This window comes from Apis dorsata, unplaced genomic scaffold (genome assembly GCF_000469605.1).
Source record: "Apis dorsata unplaced genomic scaffold, Apis dorsata 1.3 scaffold_5, whole genome shotgun sequence".
NCBI classification, from domain to species: Eukaryota; Metazoa; Arthropoda; class Insecta; order Hymenoptera; family Apidae; genus Apis; species Apis dorsata.
The window spans coordinates 214,548-226,850 of record NW_006263308.1 but is presented as its reverse complement, the minus strand read 5'-3'; the positions used below and the strand labels follow the sequence as shown (position 1 = coordinate 226,850).

At 26.9% G+C, this 12,303-nt stretch overlaps 1 protein-coding gene across 2 annotated transcripts in view; it reads left to right on the top strand.

Annotated features, from left to right (window-relative positions):
- The first annotated feature begins 726 nt into the window (after positions 1-726).
- The window catches only part of LOC102680462 (plasma membrane calcium-transporting ATPase 3), a 64,331-nt gene continuing 52,754 nt past the window's right edge, over positions 727-12,303 (top strand). The window contains exons 1-2 of one of the 2 annotated variants that reach the window (XM_006607411.2): positions 727-956; positions 1,506-1,859. The gene's annotated coding sequence lies outside the window, so the exon portion shown is untranslated. Of the gene's footprint in view, positions 957-1,186; positions 1,860-12,303 lie in introns of those variants that run through there. The other variant, XM_006607413.2, reaches the window with a different exon arrangement.

Genomic DNA, 12,303 nt, shown 5'->3' with positions numbered 1-12,303 from the left:
CCTCTCTCTCTCTCTCTCTCTCTCTCTCTCTCTCTCTCTCTTATTCTTTCTCTTATAACATATCAATGTTATAAGAGATATATAATCCAATCCAATTAAAAACATGTACGTACATCTCCGAATGTATATCTATTAATAGTATAACTTGATTAAAAAAAATTTATGCACATGTGTAAACAGAACGTATATTATACAAAATTAGAAAAAATTTTATGTTATTTAATTATATATTATTTAATTTTATATATACACATTACGTAAAATACGTAAAATCACAAAATACGTAATCTATAATAGCATATAAGAAGAGATAAGAGAGAAAGAGGAATACATCTCTGTATATATAGATTTTATACACGATGAGGCCAGCGACATATTCGCGAAACGGAAAATATATTCGCGTGCGCGCGCATGCAAGGATTGTCTGTGTAGCTCTCAAATTTCTGATAATATGCAATATGTTTAATTCAATCAATCTATATGAAAAAAAGATTAAAAAAATCCATTTTTATAAATTTCCAATACAAATTATTATTAATTTTTTAAAATGATAAATGATTTTAAAAACAAAAAGAGATGCATATTACTTTTATTTTCTTTTTTCCTTTTCATTTTTCTCTCTCTTCTTGATTTTTTATGTATTAACAAAAAATTAGGAAAATAATTATATAACGTTTTATGGGAAATATATTATGAAAAAATATCAGTTACTATGAAAAAACTAGGCATCCACATATAAAGATACCAACGTATTATCTTCACTGTATAAATCCAATATACAGAATGTGCCTGAGGTTATAGATGTTCTCTGTGTCTCCGAAGAAGAAGCACTATGAGAAATGAAAGAGGAGGGGTGATTAGAGTGGGGGTGGCAGAGGGAGAAGTGATTTTCCAACGGTCGTCAGCATAGTAGTGCATGCGCGGCGCGTCGCGACGCGGCGCCTCGCGGAGAAAAAGTAAGAAGTAGTAATTTCCTCTCTTCGGTTTCTTCCCGTCCGTTTCTCCTCGTAGACGTCGGATCTGTGCTACATTCTTACACATTCCCTTGTTCTTGTTCGTTCAAAGCGTGGAACATTCTTTTGTTTCCTCTTTTTCTGTCAAACTTTGTGTTCCTTTTGATGTTTTCTTTTTTTTATCTTATAATGTACATATACACATCTACTATTTTTCTCCATTTCTTTCACGTCCGTTTCTTATGTGTTAGAGTGTGTTAAAGATTTTTAACGGTGTCGGTTAAATTATTCGATCACGTTTTCTCGCTCTTCGAACCAGAGAAAAAAAGCTCACCGGGAGCTGCGCGTGTATTTTTGTGCGTCGTACAGGGTCTCGTGTTGGTGGGTCACGCCGCGCAAGAGCTAAGAGAGGCTGCTGTTTCTTCTCGCTTTATTCAAAGACTTTTCATATCTTTTTTTTTCAATTTTTTTTTTAAGTTCAGTTTTTCGTTAATACATGTGAGATAGATATTCGAATATCTTCTTTTTTTTTTTCTTGGTTTCTTTTGGCAGTCTCTCGTCGTCCTCGGCGTGCAGCAGCGGCGACAAGCGGCAGCACCCAGTAACACACTGCGACGAGCGGGCGTCCGTGACACGATCCAGGAGAATCGAGCGATCCGTTTGTTCGTGGTTGCAAGTATACGAGTGCTCCGAAACGCGCGAATAAATGTGTCGGTCACGGTACAAGACGTGAAGCGGGGGAATATACGGCAAGTGAGTATATTTTTAGTAGCAAGCGCCAAGCGCTAAGGCAGAGTGGTATAAACGGCGCGCAGTGGCCTGATGAAGCGGCGTATGTGACATCAAATTTCTCTCTCTTGCCACCTTGACGAGACACCGAGACATCTTGCAGACTATCAGCGCGCGGTGAGTATTGCCCCGAACCCTAACCGATTGATTCGCCATTCCGCAAAGCCGCTCTCTGCCCCGCCTCCCCCTTCATCTATGCCCACCCAATACCATCTCCTCTGCAAGTTGATGCGTCCTCTCACCCCTCTGATCATCCATTAGATCATGGCTCATACTCGTGTCTTTATATACGCACGTGTACGAAACTTTAAGCATATATTTCTATTTACGATTGTACAAACTTTGTTTTTTCTTTTATTCGTTTACATATATACATTAATTCTTGTGCGTCCATAATTTTTTTAATTTTTATTTCCTTTTTCATATAATTTTTCTAACTTATCTTTTCAATGAATTATACATTTCAATATTATTTCGACAATATATCTCTTTTTTCTAATCGTAATTTCGAATTAATTTCTTTTGGAGTTTCAAGATACATCCAGATTGTCGGTCGGATTGCATATGCATGGATCACTGCACGATAGTGACATTACGAAAATTATGTAACCATCCGTTCGCTCGATCTGTCCTTCGTTTCTTCCCTCTTGGTTCCTCTTCTCCTTCCTCGACCTACCTACCCTTGGTACGTGGCTCTCGCTGCTACAACCTCTCCCCACTTTCAGAGGCCACCCCTACGCCGCTCCTCTTGCCCTCCCACTTTGCACCGGTCGGTGTTGAACATTATTTCGGGAGTGCCAGCCAGCTTGCCAGAGCTTGCGTGCAATAGACTGAGATAGAAAGACTTACTATCCTTGTAAACGGTCTCTCTTTCCTCGTTTGTCCCGGGATCGGACAGGCGCATTATCACGCGCAGCTTTTGCTCGCATTGCATTCCTCTCTTGCATTGTTTGCCTTTTTCCACTTCTTATTCTTTATCTTGAACTTCCACCCTTTCATAGAATAGGACTTACGTGAATGACTAGATGTCTCGTATAGTATTGTAGTGATAACATAAACTTATCTTGGAGTATTCATATGATAATATATCTCCTTGTTTATCATTTATCATCTTCATTATCCATAATATAATTATTTCAAATTAGTTACAATGATTTGGTTTCTTTAGAAATGATATACAATAAAATTTCATCATTGGATAGTTTCATTTTATTATAAATTATATAAGAACAGGAAACATTATTCGCTGATCTCGTTGTTTGTGATAATCAAAATCGAAGATAGTTCGAATACACGAAGAAATTAACGAAGTATTCTATTTCTATATTCTGGGTATATATATGTATGTGCGATTCAGTAGTTTGTCGTTTTTCGTTATAACATTTCATTGCGTTGGAAATATTTATTTTCTCGGAACACAATCTTGAATTACACAAATTTAATTTAGATATAAGCGAATTATTGCTTCTATAATATTTGTTGCATTTTTCTAGTAGAAAATTATATATAATTCAAACAGATATAATAATACATATGATAAATTAAGATTTAATAACAATTTTATAATTAGAATGAATTAATCTGATATACAGTAGAAAGGGTCGTGATTAGTCAGACTCGAGTAGTCTTCATGTTTTTAACTCGGTCATTTTCGTTGTAATAATCATGCATAAAATTTCTCAATCCCCACTATTGGTGACGACCATCGGATTCCCCCACTACGTTGCCATGGGCGCACGCCTTTGCTCTCCCCGATTCGCTTTGTCCTGAAATACATCGAAGGCGTTTACACACACATACACTCACCAGCTTTCTGTCCTCGTTTTGTCCTGCTTTCATAGTATCGACCCAATACGGCTGACCTAGACTCACTTGCAAGGAAGTGTACTCAACCTTTGACACTTACTCGCGGGCTGACGAAACCGACCGCGATCGATAGCCCGTCAAAACTAATTACGCACGTGGAGAAAACGATCGTGTAAAATGATTAGTTTAGTGATTGGTCTTATTGCATCCAGTTTTAAAACGCACATTATTTTAGTACTTTTTATGGTGATTACATTATATAAACAAATTCATCAAAAGATCGCATTATCATACTCAATAAATTAGTTTCAATGAACGATATATAATGTTTATTAAGTCCGGAAGAGAAATAAAATTATAAAAATTACAAAAATTAACAATTATTATAATTAAAGAGATGATAAAGGTTGTATATTAATTATTAACATAAATACAAAATAAATATTCAAGGAATAATTAAATTTATGTATGTTTTTATGTTTTTCTTAGTGATCAGAATAATTTGAAATGATTATATAGTTAATATTTATAAAATAAATGGAAAAACTTATTGTTTTAGAAACTGACAATCTGTTTCTATTTCGTATACATATCTTTTCAATGAAAGGTTAAGTTTTAGCCATGAGTTTATCGATCTATCAACCTATATTAGAATTAACGTATACATAAAAAAAATTATATGGTTGTGTATGAAATATAGTTCTTGATAGAATATCGTAAGAAGAACATACAAACGGTAGGAAAAATAAAATTATTATTACTTTTATTTGTTCTGAATTTTTTATCTTCACTGTATTAGAATAGAAATGAAGATCATGATTGTTATATTTTTAAGAAATTTATTATTTTTTTTAGAAATGGTATTTTTTATGAAGAAGATTATAAAAATCATAACAAATTCTATAAATTCTAAAAATTTTAATATTACAATTCGTAGCAATTAAATTAATAATTTAAGCGTTCATAATTCGTAGAAAGAAAAAATCTTGTTTAAATTTTTCAATTACTTTATTACTTCAGAAATTGATTTTTTTTATGTTAAAACAGATATTTTCATATATATTGTAAATTATATTATTTTATTCTGCCTTAAATAGTTTTTTTTTTATTATAAATGAAACTATTCTCTCAAGAAAAATTTGTTAATTGCATTATTTTATCGCAATTTTTGTATTCATAAATTTTTGGAAGTTAATTCCATATTACCGAATTTATATCAAAATATTATTGAATATATAGATCTATAGATTAAAAAAAGTTTTGTATTTCAGAAAATGTTTCAGAAAATTTATTTAAAATATGAAAATCCTTAATTCTTCTCCATATGAAATCAATACTTTAATGGATTTGAAATATTCTTATTTTTGAAATATTGAAATATTCTTATTATTTATCTAAAAACAATATTTTATATAAAATTATATATTTTATAAACAAATAAGATTATATAATTATGCAAATTTTTTTCAATATTTTTTAAATATTTCTTAAATATTTAAAATCACTTATTATAATATATATACTCTATATCTAATATATATATATACTCTGTATACAAGAATTTTTGCTATACAAGATTTTTTTAAAAGTTTATATATATATAAAAGATAATATTGCACATATTGCGATTTTTAAATATCGAAAGTTAATTTTGTTTTCAGATTATATCAATCGATTGTACAAAATTGTCTCTTGATAAATTAATTGATATTCAATCACGGCATGATCACGAATTTATGAATCACGTTTCATGAATTTATCGATTTTAGAGAGAAAATTTAATTACGCTGATGTTTTGAATCAAAAACGAAAAGGAACTGTACGTGCCACGCATGCGTAATGTAACTATGTAATCGTCATCAGGTCTTCCTATAACGATTTTTCATAAATTAATTATTTGTTACCGTAAGACAAAATAGTTAGTTTTACATTGATATGTTTGGTTCGACACATTAACCACTTGAGACCCGATCAAGACATCAAGACTGCCACGTGCTGGGAATTTATTGACCCGTGATATATACGAAAATTTTACAGGAAGCATGAAGTTATATAGTTCCCGGCGCGCCGCAGACACTATCTCATCTCTGTCTATTCTGTGTGGCTGGTACGCATCATAGTGGATTAAAAATAACTAGACACGTGTGTGAACTGATCGAGCGTGCGCGGCGTCCAGAAATAAAGCAGCAGCTCGTCGATTAACTTTTTTGAGGCGAAACTTTGCCGCTGGCCAATATGCATCGTTAGTAGTTAACATCATCGTTGCCACTATGCTTTTTTTTTTCTTCTCTTTCGATATTCGATGACCATTGAGTTCTTGTTAACATATTATTTTAACATTAGATTTGTCGATTCGCTAGCATTCACTTTGGAGACGCTTTTTTGGAATGTGTTTACATATGTGTATTCGAATTAGAACCAGTCAGTTAAATCATCATTTTACGAAAAAGATTTTTGCACAAGAAAATATAGCATGAGATTAATTGATGCAACCTAACCTTATTTTCTGAGAAGTTTTGGACCAATTCGAAGACGCTTTGATTGACGGTTCAAAATCAAGGTACTTTTTGTTTCTTTATATTGTATTATTTTTTTCATCATTTAATTTGTTTATTTCTTTTATTTCTCATTGTTTTTATATTATTATTATTATATTATTAACTTTGTAGAAAAAGTGTCAGATTCCTAGGGAATTTTCAGTGAATATAAAATAATATAATATAATAATATAATATAATATATATATCTTGGCGAAGTATTTCAATTTATTCCGCAATACATCACATTCATTCTTTTTTTATTATTCTATTTATTAATCTATTTTATTAATTTAAATTGTAAAATAGTTTTTTTTAAATAAATAATTTAAGAAGCTATTGTTGAAGGGGAAACGTTTATAGGGCAATCGAAACATTTGTTTAATGTATCATACATAATATAATATGTTTTGAGTTTTCAAGGCAAATGGTTTGAAAATTTCGAGATTCCATCGAAATGAATTTCGCATTCTCACTTTGGCTCTTAGCCACTTCTTTATCGAAGAGGATTTATATATATAGTATATGTATGTATATATGTCAATATCTATAAATATATATATATATATATATATATTGATTGAGATAAGTTTTTTACTCTTATTCAAGACTTTTATATAAATTTATATGGCAGTGACAATCATTCTTGCATTAGAATTTTCTATTTTTCCTCATTTTTAAATTCTTGCTATCATAGTTTCCATCATGATCCCAATAAAATGGGTCAAAGACGATGCCGCGGAAATTATTTTCCACGAAATCTAGATATTCTTACATTTAACATTTATGTGCTATAAATTAGATGAGTATAACTAATTATTTTCTTGAAGAGTCTCGTTATTTTAACTATTATTGAAACATTTGGAATTTTTTTTTTTTTATTTTGATTTTATTAACGATTATATTGTTCTAGTAATGTATATATAAGTAAATTTTCAATGTTATTTATATTTTTGAATACGTTTTAACTTTTTAAATTAATTTTTAATCAATTTTATTTTATTTTTAATATTTTAATTTTCAATATTAAAATTTGTAATTTTTAAATTAGAATATAACGAATTTATAGATATTATGAATATTTATTATTTGCTATTATAACGATGAACAGATATAAAATCAGATATTATGTTTGAAATTCTATCAGACAAACAATTCAAGTCATTTGGAATAACAAAATGATGATTTACAGTTCAAACGTAGGAAGAAACATTCATGATCAGGGATCATTAAGAAAAAGATCGTCGCCGAACGATAAAAATTTTTCGCTAACAAAATTAAGATAATGTTTAATAATAAAGTAAATATTTCATAATATAATTCATAATATCTTGAAATAATTGAATAAAATTTAATATAGTTCACGAAATCTTTAGGAAGTCGCATTTCTGAATAATTCACACAAATAAAACATATATAGCAAAAATATACTTAAAAAATATACTTAATGCATGTTAATATAATCTTATAACATATTCAAAAATGTATACTCCATTGTTTTAATGTTTTAAGATCATTTTATATATATATATATATATATATATATATATATATACATACGTAATGATACGAATTGAAAATATCACCTATAATTTTTAATTAATTCTAAATTTTTATTTGTGTAATTTTTCTCAATATTAATTTTAGAAATCATCTTATATATCATGTGTTATTGCATTATATTTTCGCTTGATATAATACGAAACCTGCTGTTTTATCAAGCAGTTTTTCCATCGAGAGGTCAATGAAAATGTCTTGAAATTCGGGAACGCTATTAATGGAAAAATATTGGTCAATCGATGCCAAAAGGATTGATGTACGTCGACTCGACGTCTAGTCTGTCGGTACTTTGGCACTCTTCACTAGCACAAACACTTAACATGACTGTCTGCCAAGTTTCTTGATTGCTGTAAATCATCGGAATCCCCCATGCTTAATATTTAGGCATCGTTGTTGGAATATATTGTTCAAATTATCAATAATTTATACTATAAAACTTTTAAGTTTTTCTTTTGTTTATTTGATAATATATCATCTTAAGAAAATTAAGAAAATTAAGAAAATTAAAAAAAAACAATATATAAATGATAATGATATGTAATTACATAAAAATGTATGAAATATTAAATGTATAAATCATTTTAAGGAAATTAAGAAAACTAAAAAATATAAATGATGATGATATAATTACATAAGAATATAAAAAATATTGTAAATAATTCAATTCATTTTTATAATTTTGTTACGCAATATATTTCTATCAACAAATATTTAAAATATTTAATAAAATTGAGAAATTGATATATGAAATGATTTTTAACATATGTATGTATATATGTCAAAATCTTTTAATTCATAATATTTATTATATATTTATTATATTTAGTTATTATGACAGATTGATATTATAAGATTTTTTATAATATATATTAGAAATCATCGAGACCAATGCTTAATTTAAAGAACTAATAATAATGAGAGATTTTAAAATAGATAGAAATCCGGATTACTTACGCGAATAATTGATCACGAGTATTTGATATATTATAATAAATTATTATATTTCATTTTCTATACGTCGAGTGAAAAGTTAACTGAGCATAAATTTCTGAAACGTGCTTTAATGATCGCTTAAATCGCATGAAAACTACTGTCGTATGATAGTTAAGTTCGTACTACTTAAACTTCTATTTCTTTTTTCATTTTGATTATTATGTCATTTTATATTAATAGATATTATACTATATTATAGAATTCAAAGTGATTCGATGTGCTATTACAAAATACACAAATTTTGTTATTAATTAAAAATCACATATTAATAGTAATTTCACTTTTATATAAATATATAAATTCTTTAAGAAAGATAGAAATTAAACTTCTAACTTTGAGTTAAATTTTTTGAAAGTACATATATATAATTCATCAGACAAGTAACAAATTAAAATCAATTTTATAAAAAACTAAGAATGTTCTGATTAACTGATATATCAAAAATATCAATATTAATTATAATATAAATTTCATCGCTGATCATGTTGATTAACACAATTAATAAATATCATTTCTGAATGATTATATGAACATTTGTTATAGCGAAATTATATATATTAATATATATTAAAATGTAAATGAATAATTATAGGAACTATATCTGTCAAATTTTAATTTTTTTTTTTCGTATACTATATGCGTTACAGTGATAATAAAACATATAGATATTATATTGTTCGTTAAGCTATCAACATATGTTTCATTTCACATATTTTTTTATATTTGTTCTTTAATGCTTTTTTTATGAATGAACATTTATATTATTTAAACTAACTACAATTACTTGTAAAAGATCATTATATAAGAACATTGAATATGTTATATTGAATATATGTTTTCGAAATGATTTTCGATTTTTTTATTCAATATTGTTACATTTTTTTTAATTTTCTAGAACTAGAAATTTTTAATGCTAGTGTAAGAAACTTTTTATAATTAAGAAAAAAAAAATTTTTTTTTATATTGTAATTAAACAAAATGAAACTCATGTGATTGTATACATTTTATCAAATCAACATCTGTAGTTTTAATGTGATTGATCTTTTACATCATGGTAATAAAAAGCAATAATGATTACATATATCGATTCAGTTGTTCACTGGCATTATCTTTGGATTGCATGACGAGAGAATTACCTTGCATATATATTATATTGTGCCAGCTATAGATATTTTACTCGTTTCATCTTAATATAATTAAATTAAAATTAAACGAATTGTTATTTTTATAAATGAAAAATTGATATATTAACTATTTTTTATAATAAAATATTATTATATAATAAAATAAAATTAATATAATTTTATTGTCCAAAAATCTGTTTACGAAAGTCCATTACCTTTCTTACATTAAAAAAATGTAAGAAACGTTGACGTAATTGTGATATAGTATGACTCAGTTTTATAGGACACCTTATGTATAATCGACCTTCGTTCCCTCATTTACTTATTGACAAGGATATTTTAAAAGTGATGTCAATGAATGATCAATACGCGTAATGTTAGTGATTATAATCAGCCAACGGACAGAATTTCTAATATATCTAATATATATCTATTCAAAAGAAGCCGTGTAATTACCTGACTCGGATGTTTTCAAGGTTTCTTCGGTTCGTTGAAACGATTATATGAAGATGGGAAAAGAATTCCGTGAAAATTCTCAGAATTAAATTTTATCTCTTTTCTTAATATTTCTTTTATTTTTCGAAATGGTATAGCATAAAATTTCCCTTTGATTAAATTTATCAATTTTTGTCTATTTAATATTATATATATATATATATATATATATATATATATATAATATGTAATATTACATGGATTATATTAAAAAATAAATGAGTGTATATATCTATGAAGTTTTTATCTCGATAAAATTTATAAATTTTGCTATAAATATCTGTTATGAATGTTATTTAAATAATTCTTAGTAATTCTAGAAACAAGAGATTTTTATAAGATTCAATATTAGTTTAAAATTAATTTCTAATTAAAGTAAAAGTGAAATCCTAGTTGAATGAATTTAATCATATTATTTAATCATATTTTATCATATTAAGTAGTTGTGCCAATATTAAACGCGTTCGATAAATCGTTAAAAAGATGATTGTTTTTGAATGGAAACAATGTTCCGCGGGAAACGAGGATAAATTTTTCATCCTCTTTTCCTTTTTTCTGCAATCCATAAAAACAAAAGAACTCGAGAAATACTAGAGATTTATGTTTTTCTAATCATGTATGTAGAAATAGAAAAAGAGAGAGAGAGAGAGAGAAAGAGCTCTAAATGTATCCAATACATTTTGAAATTTTTTCGAATTGCATTAGTATTCTTAATATAGAAGATTGATAATTGAAATTATTTTTACATTATTTTTTATATCTATACTTTTTATCAACGTATATTCTGATTGGTAAAATTCTTGTTCTTCTGTATCTTGTAGTCTTGTTAATTTTAATCGATCAGATATAGATTAATCATATATAAATATACATAATTTTCTGGTCATTTTTTTTTTTCATTTTTTTATGGTTCCAATATCGTATACGAAATTGTAATCTACTCTATGGAAGACTAACAAAGCGAAATCAAGGACGTCGTTTATTAAGGGCTTCGATACCGATCAATACCGTATAATCCAGTAGCGTATAACGTTTATCTATTCTCAACGGAAAATGTAAATGGCATTTAAAAATCTTTTCATAGTAAAAGTATTTTTGTATTTTGTAATTTTGCATTATTTTCGAATTTTCTTGAACTTCAAATGAATTAAAATATAGGGATAAAAAATATAAGTTATATATATTCCATTCACTTGATTGCAATTATTTATATTTTTTTTAATATTTAAAATATTATTAATTAATATTTAAAATATTAAATATATTTGATGATTTAAAATATTTATATTTTAAAAATTATTGATTTAAATTTTTATGATTTCGATATACTTTTAAATACATGACTGTAGTGTAGAATCTCATAAAAAAAAATCTATGTTAAGTGATACAGTATTCATGCTAACGGATTATTTTAAAATATCTGATAGGATATCTGATAGGATAATTGCGGGATCAAAATGTGTCAAATTATTTATTATATTCGTTGCAGTGATATATCAGTAGTTACATAGATTAGTTGATTTGCGCATGTCTCTATATATTGCTTAAAAATGAAATACAACATTAAAGTAGAAATTCTTAAGAATTTTTTGCTTACTTGTATTATTTTTGAATTTTTTTTCTTATTTATCATAATTCTCTTTAATTTTAAAGAATTTTTTTGAAATGGTATATATATATAATAATTTGAAAAATTGAGAAATTTAAAAAAGAATTATCGAGTAGAAATAATTTTTTTTTAGTTTATTTAATATAATAAATATTTCACAGATATCTTTGATATAATTAAAAATAGAACGAAAAAACAGATTTTTTTTATTATGTATGATATAATATACATTTTATTAAAAATTGATGCTTCTATATTTCTACATACATACAATGGTATCACTTTACGTCACATTAGCTCGATTTCTTGTCAATAAAATCTATAGGATTTTTCCAAGAAGTTCTTATCGAATCTTTACAATTCTTTATCGATGTAATCAGCATTATCTCTTACTTTTGTTACTTATATATTAATTTAAAAAAATAATTAATGATCTA